This window comes from Macrotis lagotis, chromosome 6 (assembly GCF_037893015.1).
Source record: "Macrotis lagotis isolate mMagLag1 chromosome 6, bilby.v1.9.chrom.fasta, whole genome shotgun sequence".
Taxonomy (NCBI): domain Eukaryota; kingdom Metazoa; phylum Chordata; class Mammalia; order Peramelemorphia; family Peramelidae; genus Macrotis; species Macrotis lagotis.
Genome location: NC_133663.1, coordinates 33,589,178 through 33,603,257, shown reverse-complemented (window position 1 = coordinate 33,603,257; position 14,080 = coordinate 33,589,178). Strand labels below are relative to the sequence as shown.

The following is a 14,080-nucleotide window of genomic DNA, read 5'->3' as shown; positions in this document are numbered from 1 at the left end:
ATACCAATAGCAGGTCTATATCCAAAAGAAATAATAAACAATGAGAAAAGTCTCACATTTTCAAAAATATTTTATCAGCTCTTGTTGTGATGGCAAAGAATTGGAAATAGAGGGAATGCCCATCAATTGGGGAATGGCTGAAAAAGTTATGGTAATGTTATGGATTACTATTGTTCCATAAGAAATCATGATTGGGAGCAGCTAGATGGTACAATGGATAGAGTACCAGCCCTGGAGTCAGGAGTACCTGATTTTAAATCTGGCCTCAGACACTTATTACCTAGCTGTGTGGCCTTGGACAAGTCACTCAACCCTATTTGCCTTGTAAAAAAAAAACCTAAAAATAAAACCATTGGTTGGAAGCATGGAAAGAATTACATGAACTGATACTAAGTGAGGGGTATACATTGTTCACATTAACAACAACACTGTGAGATGATCAACTATGATGGATGCAACTCCTATCTGCAGTTCAGAGATCATTGAGAGATCTAAATGCCATCCACATCAGAGGAAAAAACCCACAGAATCTGAATTTATACTATGTTCACTTTTTTTAAAACTTTCCTTATGTTTTTCCTTTCTTTCTCATGGTTTTTTTTTTCCTTTCCCCTTAATTCTAATTCCTCTTTCATAAAATGACTAACATATAAATATGTTAAACACAAATGAAAATGTACAACTTTTATCCTTTTTGACACCATAGGGAGGGAGAGGGGATGGGTATTAGAAAAATGTGGAACTCATAAATTTGCAAATCGTTGAATGGTGAAAAACTACCATTGTATATAATTTTCTGAAAAGATAAAATAAAATTTCAATTAAAAAAAAGTATTTTCTTCTAAATTTCCAGTAAAATATAGGGTCCTTATGGGTAAGATCTGTTCTCCAGTTCCTAGCATGACATCTTATATATAATATATACCTAATAAAACTTTTAGATGTTTTTCAGTAATGTTTTTCAGTCTGACTCCTCATGATGTTATTTGGAGGGGTTTTTTTTTTTGTTTTTTGTTTTCAGACAATAAGATATCTGTTTTTTTATTAATTAAAGATAATAGTCCTTGAACTTTGTTCAAATTCCATGACTCTTTATCTGGATGGTATTCTCCATTGCAGACAACCCAAAATTGTCCCTGATTGTTGCACTGATGGAACAAGCAAGTCCATCAAGGTTGAACATCACTCCCATGTTGCTGTTAGGGTGTACAGTGTTTTTCTGGTTCAGGCTCATCTCACTCAGCATCAGTTCATGCAAATCCCTCCATGCTTCCCTGAATTCCTGTCCCTCCTGGTTTCTAATAAAACAATAGTGTTCCATGACATACATCTACCACAATTTGCTAAGCCATTCCCCAATTGAAGGACATTTACTGGATTTCCAATTCTTTGCCAACACAAACAGGGCTGCTATGAATATTTTTGTACAAGTGATGTTTTTACCCCTTTTTTGTCATCTCTTCAGGGTATAGACCCAGTAGTGGTATTGTTGGATCAAAGGGTATGCTCATTTCTGTTGCCCTTTGGGCATAGTTTGGAGTTTTTTTTTTAACAGCGATATGGAGTGATTTGCCATTTTTTTCCTCCATGTCATCTTACAGATAAAAAACTGGGGCAAAAATGGTTAAATGATTTGTCTGGCGTCACATAGCTAACATAGCTAACTGAACTTAATTAGTAAAGATTCCACTAAAGCGTTTTTTCTAAAATTCTGAAGAGTGATGCAATACACACACTACCTCATCTGAAAAGCTGGAAAATCTTGTCATATTAATGATGACATCTCTAGGGTCTGGCTTGATCACATCTCTTCTTTTTCACATCTTTTTCATCTCTTCACATCTCCTTTTCATCTCTTCCTTTTGCGTGTAGGTTATAGAATACAGATTCTCTTGCCTCACATTTAAAATATTCCACAATATAACTTAAACCTACTTCTCAAATTTCTACTTCCAATCTGACCAAACTGTGCTCGTTTTGCTTCCCAATCTCACTTTAAGTCTTCTGCCTCCATTCATTTGAAGGTTATTCTCTGTTCCTAAAATAATTTCCCCTGCCTCATTTCAGCCTTTCAATTTAAAACAATACAATCAACAATTGTTCTTTAACCTACCAAGTACTGTGCTAGACTCTTTGGGATTAAAAAAAAAGACAAAAATGAAGTAGACTACTGAAGGAAAACTATGTGTGTGTGTGTGTGTGTGTGTGTGTGTATATATCATTTAAATAGAAGCAAAATATAAACAAAACACTGGGCTATTTATTTGATGCCCCTCCCCCAATTAGTGCTTCCAACATTCCTTTGATTTTTGATTTGTCCCGCTGACTTCTTTCCCTGTAAGAAGCTATAGCATGCTTAGCTGCCAAATCCTAGAAGAACCATTTTGACAATAAGTCTCAAACCCATCAGTTAATTAGGTGGGGTGTCTATCAAGCATGTGAAGACTTTCCTTGGAGGACCATGAAGGCGACTGAAACAGTCACTATGAAACTCTTAGAGCTTGGGTCAGACATCAAAGATGCCAAGGTTATCCACTGCATTCCCAACCATTCCTTAGTCCTGTTGATTTTTACTCTGCCACTAGACTTGGATGACTGAAAAAGAGAAAATGATGCTGTCAACTTTGAGCAATTCTGTCTCGTTTCAATCCAATTCTCAAATGAGTAAAGGCATAACCCAATGATGTCATTGGACCTCTTTGAAAACAAATGATTAACAAGAGCAATATATGTGCTTATGTTATATAGTAACCCTTATACCTGTGGTATCAAAAATAAAATAGAAATGAGGTCACCAAATTTATATAAGGATCTCTGGGGATCAGAAATAAACTTAGAAAACCACATTCAGGGGTGGCCAGGTGGCATAGTGGATGGAGCACTGGCCTTGGAGTCAGGAGTGCCTGGGTTCAAATCCGGTCTCAGACACTTAATAATTGCCTAGCTGTGTGGCCTTGGGCAAGCCACTTAACCCCGTTTGCCTTGCAAAAAAAAAAATCTAAAAAAAAAAAAAAGAAAGAAACATGAGAAAACCACATTCAACATTATCTCTGCTTTATTATATTTTTACTTATTTTGTTAATATTTCCCAATTATATTTTAGTCTGTTTGGGGCATTACTCAAGAATGGTGTGACCCCATGTGACCCCATCTGAGTAGTTGTCTCATATTTAAAATAAAAGATCTTTGAGGGAAGTGACTCTTCTATTTCTGTTCCTCTATCAGTCACACCAACACAGTACTTTTTATATAGTTGATGCTTAAATAAAAATTTGTTCATTTTTTTGCTTTTTACCAACAATTTTAGGTTTTTATTCTCTGCTCCAGAAAAATCTTTTCACAGTTAAAAATTCTTTAAATTCCTGTCCCAAGATATAATCATGATTCCACCAAAACAAAGACCCTTTAAACTGCCTCTGATGAAATCCTGCTCAGATGTTTTGTTGTCAAAGGCAGTTCAGCACAAACTGACAGCTCCTTCCAAATAGCAAAGGTTCTAAAGATGGTAGGGACAGATTGGGTCCTTGCTAGCCTTAGGCATTTCTTCTTCTTTAGCTTTTTGGTGGATGGATACCTTTGTTTTAAATAAGTACATTTGACTTCAGAATTTTAAAAAATTCTATAAAATTCATTCCTATCCTTGATAAACACATATGATACACACATTTATATATGCATATATTTGTTATACATTATATATTTATATATATATCATCAAGTTGTGGAAGTCCATCCCTCAAAATGCAGAGGAGTCCATGATGATTTGAAAGCAGAAATGTTTTATTAAGAGGAAAATCAGACACGAGTGTCAAGGGACCCTAATACAAAGTACAAAGGAGTCCACAGTGAGAAGCCAGGATAATTTAAGAATGAAAACCACCAAAGGGAAGTTCAGGCAGGGTTTGGAAAACAGAATGGAAAAATCTTTTCCAGGAAGAGGTAGGACCCAGAAGCAGGCTCTTTTGCCCTTGATCACAAGGTTGAGACTGGTTTGGGTGCACAACTCAACAAGGTCAGCCAGTGAACACCAGCAAAGACGTATGGGAGTGAATAAGACTAACTCACTGCAGGTTGCTGATAGACACCTTTTGGCAAATAGGCTAGAGTCTAGTGAATCCACATTGTAAGGTAAATCACTGAAAACAGACACATTAATCTCAGGGGTACTCTTCCAATAGAGATGTGCTCATCAATACAGGGTCCTAGTTAAAGTGACTGGGGCTATTAGTTCATAGATTCCCTTTGCCTACTCTTACATAGCAATCATTTGCTCAGAATGCAGCAGCTCATGTTTATTGGAAGCCCAAAAATCCATCATAAAATACATATAGTAAAAGAAATTTAAAGAAAATAAGACAAGGAATCAAGGAAGAGGAGGAAGTGAAGAGGGGTGACATCCATCAGGATCTAATAGTAACAACAGGCTAAGATGTTTAAAAAGTTTGAGAGACAGAATTTCTGGATAATTTAATCTTGTCATTAATAAAATTATGTTATTAATAAAAGAAGTCAGAGACACTAAACCAAAGCTTCCTCCTGGCAGTGTGTTCACAATCAACTCTGATGGGGTAACAATCAATGAGAGAATAAATATTACAATGACAGTCTTGAAGTATGTGACCCTGAACATCCAAATCTTGGAAAAAGAGACATCAATTTCCTTATCATCTGTTTGACAAAAGAGAGAATCCACATTTTCCCAGAACTTTTTGAGTATGCCCCATGAGCAGGAATCCATCCATTGGCTTAAATTGAGACTTTCTTTTACTCTTTTTGATTGGTAAATCTTTTAAGAAGATTAAAAAAGACTTCTGGATGAGGAAATAGAAAAGGGGGAAAACCTTGGTCCTAATTCAATAATTAGTTATTGTATTTATATCATTTCTCTCAAAGCAGACCATTGCTTAAGTAAGTTGTTTAGCCTGAAAAGCCCCCAAACTGTTCACTGGTATTTTCTGTTCTGGGGGCTGGGCCTCGTAACCCCAAATTTTCTAAAATTTACATCTATATCCAGATATACACCAAACTTCCAGATATACACCACTTCCCATGAACCTTCAGACCTTTCTAGTTGGGAAAATTAGCCTTTCAACAATCCCTTTGTAATTAAACTATCCATATTCAAACACCTTTGTTACTTCCATATACATTATATAGATACATAAAGGACAGTTCATTGCAATGACATCCCCAGGTCTCTTGAATCTAAATCCCAGAATTTTTATCATCACATCCTTCTACTCTCTTAGTTGACGGTAGGTTTTCGCCTCCTGGAAGAGAGGACACAGGCCTCCTGACAATCAGATCTAAAGGTGACCTTGAACAGCTGCTCTAGGAGAAGTCTTGTGGTTCACCTTTTTGCTCCAGTAGGGCTGGTGTCTTTTATCTCTGTAACACAGTGCTCCCGTAACTGCTCAAAGACCTTACTTCAGAGAGTAGCTCATGGTGGTGACCCTGTGAGTAGGTATCAATGATACTTCCCATTATCTACACCTGTAAAGAATTTTGTTTTTATGAACATTTTTTAAGGAGAACATTATTTGAAATTTAATATAATAGTATCATATAGTAAACTAGACCATGGGGATTCCCAGTATTTTCAGTGGCAGAATCCTTTTCATCCATCCATCCATCCATCCATCTATCCATCCATATATTCATCTATCTGTCTATTGGGCATTTACATGGCACAGTGGAGAGAGCACTGGCCTTGGAGTCAGGAGGGCAGGAATTTGAATCCAGCCTCAGACAGTTCATTGCACTTACTGAGTGACCTTGGACAAGTCACTTAAGCCTGAGTATCTCCCATCCAGGACCATCTCCAATCATCCTGATTCATATCTGGCCACTGGATCCAGATGGTTCTAGAGGAGAAAATGAAGCTGGCAGGAAACACAGTGCCCCCTCACTCAAATCCAATTCATTTGCTTGTCATGGCATCACCTCCCTGATGGTCATGGTCTTCTTTGAGAATGAAAGAGAAACATAACCATCATCATTATCATTATCATCATCATCATCATCATCATCATCATCATCATCATCATCATCATCCAAGCAAATATACATACATACATACATACATATATAGAAACAATACTTTTGTTACAATTTTTCCCTGAAGAATTTTAAATTTAAATTTAATTTTTATTTAATTCAATATCATTTAAATTAATATTTAACTAAATTTAAATTATGTTTAATTTAAATTTAATTTTTAATTTAAAAAAACTTAAAGAATTTTTCCCCCTCTAAAAAAATTCCCCTAAGGGAAAGCCATGCCTGGTGAATTAAAGAGAATAAATGCCTGTCCGTTGAGGAGCGAGGCTTCTGACCAGATAGTGAGCAGCTCCAACAAGCCAAGACCCCTCCCCGCACAGACACAGGTGGGGGGCTCATCGCGGGTCCCCGAAACACGGGGAAGAGAAATGAACTCAACTGCTTGGAAAGGGGGGATCGTGGGTGCAGCTCGGGCTCCATTATGGTCCTCGATGGTCTTGCTACCTCATCTTTAGGGGGGAAGCCGCTCCCCACCCTCCGATCTCCTAGGACTCACAACACTTGGTCTGTTTTCAAGTGGAGACATCCGTTGGGCTAATGAACTTGCTCCAAAGCCACGGATGCCCAGAGGCCACGGTCAGACTAGACTGGCCCAGGCTGTCCCTGCCCAGCCTCAGCCCCTGCCCTGCAGGGGTGCCCCCCACGTGGTCCCTCGGGGGAACTAGCCGGAGGGGAGAGGGGCGGCGGGCCGTGAGACCAGTAGAATGTGATGTTTCAAAAAAAAGAAGGGAGTTCGCGGGCAGAATGCCGGGCCGAGGGCGTTTGGTCCCAGGCTAAGGTCAAGGTCGTGTGTAGCCGTCTGGAAGGCCCCAACCCTGGCTTGGCTTGGGAGAAGCTGCCCTTGACTGGTAGGACACCAAGCGGAACTGGGGAGAGAAAGGGAAATAACTGGGAAGGGAGGGAAAGCTGGGCTCATTCCCACCATCATTGGAGTCTCTCCATTCCTTCATCCCCACCCTTATCTCCATCCTCATCTCAACCATTGTCTCCAAACTTACCTTGACCTCCATCCCCATTTCCAATTCCACCCCATCTTCATCCTCATCTCTACCCTTATTCTTTTTTTCATCTCTATCTTCATCCCCATCCTCTTCTCTACCCCTTATCTCCATGCTCATCTCAATCATCTTCTCTATTCTCATGTTGATCCTCATCCTCAACCCCATCTCCACCCCACTCTTTATTCCTCATCCTTGTCCTCATCTCTACCCTCAACCCCATCTTCATATCTACCCTTATTCCTCTCCTCATCTCTACCTTTATACCCACCCTCATCTCAACACCATCTCATCCCCATTTCCATCTCCACCCCATCTTCATCCTCATTTCTACCCTTATTTTCTTCATCTCTACCCTTATTCTTTTCCTCATCTCTATCTTCAGCCCCATCCACTTCTCTACCCTTATCTCCGTTCTCATCTCAACCATCATCTCCATTTTTACCTTGACCTCATCCCAGTTTCCATCTCCACCCATCTTCCATCCTCATCTCTATCCTCATTCCTTTCTTCATCTCTAGCTTCATCCCCATCCTCTTCTCTACCCTTATCTCCATGCTCATCTCAAACATCATCTACCTCTATTCTCATCTTGATCCTCATCCTCAACCCCATCTCCACCCCCATCTTTATCCCTCATCTTGTTCCTCATCTCTACCCTCAACCCTATCTTTATTTCTACTCTTATTCCTTTCTTCCTTTCTACTTTCAACCTCATCTTCACCTTTTCCCTTATTTCCTTCTTCATCTCTACCATCATTTCCATTCTTATCTTGACCTTCATCCCCATCTTTATCTTCATCACTACTCTGGTCCTCATCCTCATCTCTACCCTCAACTCCATCTTCATATAAACCCTTATCTTTGTCCCTACCTTTACCCCATCCCCACCTCTACCCTTAGCTCCATCCTCATCTCAAAAATCATCTCTATTTTCATCTTGACCCTCATGCCCATTCATATTTCACCCTCCTATCTTCATCATCATCTCTATCCTCAACACCATCTATCCTTATTTCTCTCCTCATCTCTACCTTCATCCCATCCTCACCTTTCCCCTTATCTCAACCATCATCTCCATTCTCATCTTGACTCTCATCCTCATCTCTGTCCCCACTTTGATTTCCAGGCCCATTTCCTTACCCCTACTCTCATCCCCAAACCCATTCCCTTCTCTGTCCTCTTCCCCATCCCTACCTCTACCCCTATAACCATCATTATCCCATCCTCATTCTTCCTACATTGAAAGGATTCTGTGGCTTGGAAGCAGATGACCTAGGTATCATCTTTCATTCCTCATTATCATCCACCCAACATATCCAATCTGTTCTACACTCAACTACATAAGCTCCTTTCTCTCATCTGACACTTACAGGTCCTCATTATCTTAGACCTTTTACTGATACTCAGTCATTTCAATCATATCTTTGATGCTCCCATTTGGTGTCTTCTTGGCAAAGATACTGGAATTGTTTGCCATTTCCTTCTCTAGTTCATTTTATAGAGGAAGATACTGAGGCAAACAAGGGGAAAAGGCTTGCCCAGAGTCACATAAGTAATATGTCTGAGTTCAGATTTGAACTCAGGAATTTATCCAGAAAGTCTCTTAGTTGCCCAACTCTATCCTATACCACAACTACTGCAATAACCTTCTGCTTGATCTCTTTGCCTTGTCTTTCCCCATTCTAGTCTATTTTCCACTGAGATTCCAGTGATCTTCCTAAAGTATAAGTCCGACCATATCATCTACCCCACTTAATAAACTCCAGTGGCTCCCTGATACCTCCAGGACCAAATGTAAAATAAATCCCTGTTCAACTTGACCTCTTCCTACCTTCATAGTCTTTCCTATCTTCCTCCCCTCCACAGACCCTGATCCAGTAACACTGACTTCCTTGCTACTAAGAATAATACCAATATTTATATTTATATACTGCTTTAAGTTTTGCAAATGGCTCTAAAATGTGATTTGATTTTTTGTAACAACTCTGGGACATACGTACTGTGATTGTCCCCATTTCATTGATAAGGAAACTGAAGTAGGCAGGCCAGTGACTTTTCCAGGGTGACATATCCTATCAGTGTCAAAGGTCTGCAGATTTGAATTCATGTCTTTGGGATCCCAGGCCCAATGTCCTATCTCCTTTCCCACCTTGGCTGCCTAGTTTTCCTTTCATATGAAACATCACCTCCCCAGTCCTTGTCTTTTCCTGGGCTGTCCCTATATGTGGAATGCTTTTTACCTTGCCTCAATTTCCTGGTGTCCTTCAAGTCTTCGATTCATATGCCACCTTCTTCAAGTCCCCTTTAGCTACTAATCAATTCCTTCTCTGTGAGATTACCTCCAGTTACTTGTCCAGGGTCATTCAGCTAGTAAGTATTGAGCATTACAGGCTGGATTTGAATTCAGGTCCCCCCTGATTCCTGGGCTTGTGCTCTATCCACTGAGCCACCTAACAACCCTAATCTCTAGTCGTCCTGATCCATATCTGATCACTGAACCCAGATGACTCTGGAGGAGAAAGTGAGGTTGGTGTCTTAGAGAAGTCCTCCTCCCTCAAACCCACTTCACTTGCTTGTCAAGGCATCCCCTCCCTGATGTCTTCTTTGAGAGTGAAAGACAAACCATCCTCCTCCTCATCATCATCATCATGAGGAAGCATCTCCTGTCATTCAATAAGTGCTTAATAAATGTTTATTGGCTTGATTTCATATAGGGTAAAATAGAAGCTCCACTGACTTGTAATGCATTTCATAGACTGGTTACAACTTAGTTTTTCAGACATCACTCCTCGTGCCCAAATTCTGCCTTTTAGGCAAACTGGACTGCTTTCTGTTCCTGTAGATGCAGCAGTCTATCTCTAGAGTCTGTGCACAAACTATTCCTCCTATCCAAACTATTCCTCTTCTCTTCAAAACTTCCTTCAGAATTCAGCCTTTTTTCAAAGCACCCCCTCCAAGAGGAAGCTTAGAATGCTCCCTGTCCCTCCGTGGTCATCCCTTTTTCCCCAGAAATTACTTTGCTTGTGTGTCACATAAACAGTATTTATTTAATCTGCATACATCTCTCATGCCTTTTTTAATAGAGTATAAATCTTGAAGACAGGAACTTTTTATCTTTGTAGTGGAGCATTAGGGAAGCTAGGGTGGAACATTGGAAAGTATATTGGAGTCAATTTATTGACTGTATGACCTAGGGCAAGTCTCCCCTTGCCTCTGTTTCCTCATCTGTATAAATGTGCAGAATAAAGTCTCCAACCTCCCAAGGCTGTTGTGGGGATCAAATGAGATAATATTGGGGGGCAGCTAGGTGGCTAAGTGTGCACCAACTCTTAGGTCAGGAGTTCAAATCTAAGTTCAAAATGATACTTACTAGTTGGGTGACCCTGGGCAAGTCACTTAACCCCATTGCCTTGCAAAAACAAAACAAAAAGATAATATTTGTGAAGTGTTCAACAACCCTTAAAAGCTCCCTATAAATATTATTTAGCATGGTGTCCAACACACAATAGGCATTTCAGTGTTTGTTAAATTGAATCAAGTGGAATAAGAAAAATTGAATTGAATCATTGAATAAATTAGAATAGCATATAAGTAGATAGAAAGGAGAGAAATACAGAGATATAAAAGGAGAAAGGACAAGAATGGCATCTGATTGGAGATGGGGCTGAAAACTGGAAAATGGCAAGCAAAGATTCCAGGGTCGCAAAGCTGGGTGAAGACTATGAAGATGGTGGTGCCTTCATCCAATCGAAGGAAATTTGGAAGAGAGGGAAGATTCAGCTCAGAAAGATTTGGAATTTCTTTGGTCGATGTGCAGGCCAGGTTTATGGGCATTATTAGAACCTAGAGGATCACCATTCCAGACTCAACTTCCAGGACTTGGTTTCCTTGTGAGTAAGAAGAGAGGTCTGGCCCATCCTTTCTAAGTCTGTAGGGATGGACCAGAACTGGGCACAGTCCCCACTCTGACACTAACCTGCTTTGTGATTCCCAGAAAGGTAAATTTCCCTTTTTCTGCCCCAGTTTCTTCTTCTGTAAAATGAAGATAGGTAGAGGTATACGACCCCTCATTTATTTCCCAGACCACCTGGCACCTAAGTAGGCAGTTAATAAATACATCTTGAACCTGACTCAACTTCAGAATGCTCTATAAATATGTCTCACTATGACTCGCTAGGTGCCTTTGGCACAGTTTTACTTTGTATTGGCAAGAGATCTAGGTCTTGAGAAAACTGAGGATTTATTCCATTTTTTCTATTTCACTTTCTTAATATCAAAATATTTATTTTTGTTGCTATTGTTCACCCATTTAAGTTGTGTCTAACTTTTCTTGACCTCATTTGGAGTTTTCTTGGCAGAAACTGGATGCTTTGTCATTAACTTCCCCAGTTCATTTTACAGATAAAGGATCTGAGGCAAACAGGGATAAGTGACTTGGCCCGGGTCACGCAGCTAGTTAGTGTCGGAGATCAAATTTGAACTCAGGGTAGATGATCCTTCTTGACTTCAGGTCCACTGTGTCCTGAAATATTTATAGACCTTCAGAAATGTTTGCAATAATTAATGATTTTGGAGTAGGTCACTCAGTCCATAAACATTCATTAAGTCTCTAGTAATGTGTCAGACACTATGCCAAGTATTGGAGATGCAAAAAAAAAAAAAGAGCAAAAGATAAGGATCTCACAATCTAATAGGGTTGACAACAAGCAAATAAATGTATAAAAAATAGTTATATTCAGGATAAATAGGACATAAATAAAAGAGGGAAGACGGTAGAATGAAGTGTGAAAGATTTGCTTTAGAAGGTGAAATTTTAGGGGCGGCTAGGTGGCATAGTGGATAAAGCACTGGCGTTGGAGTCAGGAGTACCTGGGTTCAAATCTGGTCTCAGACACTTAATAATTACCTAGCTGTGTGGCCTTGGGCAAGACACTTAACCCCATTTGCCTTGCAAAAATCTAATAACAAAAAACAAAAAAAAAGGTGAAATTTTAGCTAGAACTTAAAGAAAAATGAAAAAGCAATGAGGTATATATAAAGAAGGAGAGCATTCTAGGCAAAAGGGACTGTCAGAGAAAATGAGTATTATCACCATATTTATAGAAAACTACCAATATTTGAAATACGTTCAGGTGTCAGGATCATAAAGGGATTTGAAATAAACAAATAATGCCCCTATTAACCCCTTGAGTTTAGTTTGCTTTATTAATGATTAGATTATAATGATTAATTATGGCTAACATATTAAGAATAAATGAGCTGGGGCAGCTCGGTGCTGCAGTGGATAAAGCAGCAGCCCTGGAGTCAGGAGTACCTGGGTTCAAATCTGGTCTCAGACACTTAATGATTACCTAGCTGTGTGGCCTTGAGCAAGCCACTTAACCCCATTTGCCTTGCAAAAACCTTTAAAAAAAAAAAGAATAACTGAGTTTTTACCTGCTTTATCTTTTTTGGTTCTCACAAAAATCTCATGAGATACCTGCTGCTATTGATCTCATTGTAAAGTTAAGTGAATTTGGGTGAAAAAATAATTAATTGACTTGCCTGGCAAAAAATAATTGACTTGCCCAGGGTCACACAGCTAGTAAAAATTTGAGGCAGGATTCAAATTCAGATCATTATGAATTAACTTAACCATGATTACACAGCTAAGTCATTAAGTCTAGATTTGAACTCAGGGCTTCCTGACTCTAGGCTCATCACTCTATCCATTTCAGCAACAGTTATCTGATAATTAGTAGGAAATATATGTAGAACTACCTTTCGTAGACCCTGCTTTAGAATTATATGCAATCAGTATATATGCCTGTGTATACACAATATACATTATATAGTGGGTATACATTTATGCAAATATATATAAATCTATTTTTAATGTAGATGTGTGTCTACATAATATATAGTATATAATGGATGTATTATATAATCCATATATATATATATATACATATGTTTGTTGTATATATTAAATATATACATACATGTAATATATTATATATTAAATATGCATGTATATATGTATATACAATAAAATATATGTGTCTGTATATATATATATATATATATATATATATATATGGGTGTATTTTATCTTTAATTTATCTATTTTGAAATTTACGATTTTCCCCTAATCTCACTTCCCTCCCCCACCCCCACCCCCCATGGAAGGCAGTCTGTTAGTCTTTACATTGTTTCCATGGTGTACATTGATCTAAGCTGAATGTGATGACAGAGAAATCATATCCTTAAGAAAAAAATAAACTATAAGAGATAGCAAAACTATATAATAAGATAATGGTTTTTAATTAAATTTTAACTTAAATTATTTTTAATTAAATTATTTTTTTAAATTAACAGTCTTTGGTCTTTGTTCTCCACAATTCTTTCTCTGGATACAGATGATATTCTCCATCACAGATATCCCCAAATTGTCCCTGGTTATTGCAAGTGTAAGGATGTATTTTAGATCCTGGCTATTTCAGCATTAGACCAGTGTATACCTCTCCATCATTTCCCCACCATGTTCACTCTTTGACAATAATGTGAACCTTTCTCTGTCAGAAAGAGATTTAAAAATAATACACTGGATAACCAACGGTCCTTTCAAAGACTCCGCTTCTACCTTCCTGCATAACATCAGTTCATGACGGGATAGTTAAAGGACCAGGAATGGATGTCAAAGGTTGAAGCAAACGCCTTACACCCTCATAGATAGTGTGTGCCCACCCAAGATGCCAGCATTCTTCAATTGGAAGTATCCTGGGACAGAGCTCTTCGTTTCAATAATCCCCTCTTGTTTCAGTGGGGAAGGCTGAAGTAAAAAATAAATGGTGTCTCTGAGAAGCACAAAATGCCCCTCCAGCCTCCTCCATAAGCCCTCTGGTCGGGCATATAATGATGATGTTGCCTTGCTTTACTGCCGTACATACATCACTTGCCTCAGGGTCAAGACACAACAGTCAGTGTTTCCCAAGGGTCCTTTTATCAACGTGCCCTGGCCAACCCTGGGTTGTTAAACG

At 38.9% G+C, this 14,080-nt stretch overlaps 1 protein-coding gene across 2 annotated transcripts in view; it reads left to right on the top strand.

Moving 5' to 3' along the window:
- Positions 1-6,312: 6,312 nt before the first annotated feature.
- Positions 6,313-14,080, top strand: part of SPATA16 (spermatogenesis associated 16) — a 311,103-nt gene continuing 303,335 nt past the window's right edge. Inside the window, exon 1 of one of the 2 annotated variants that reach the window (XM_074192524.1) lies at positions 6,313-6,386. The gene's annotated coding sequence lies outside the window, so the exon portion shown is untranslated. Of the gene's footprint in view, positions 6,387-6,791; positions 6,909-14,080 lie in introns of those variants that run through there. The other variant, XM_074192522.1, reaches the window with a different exon arrangement.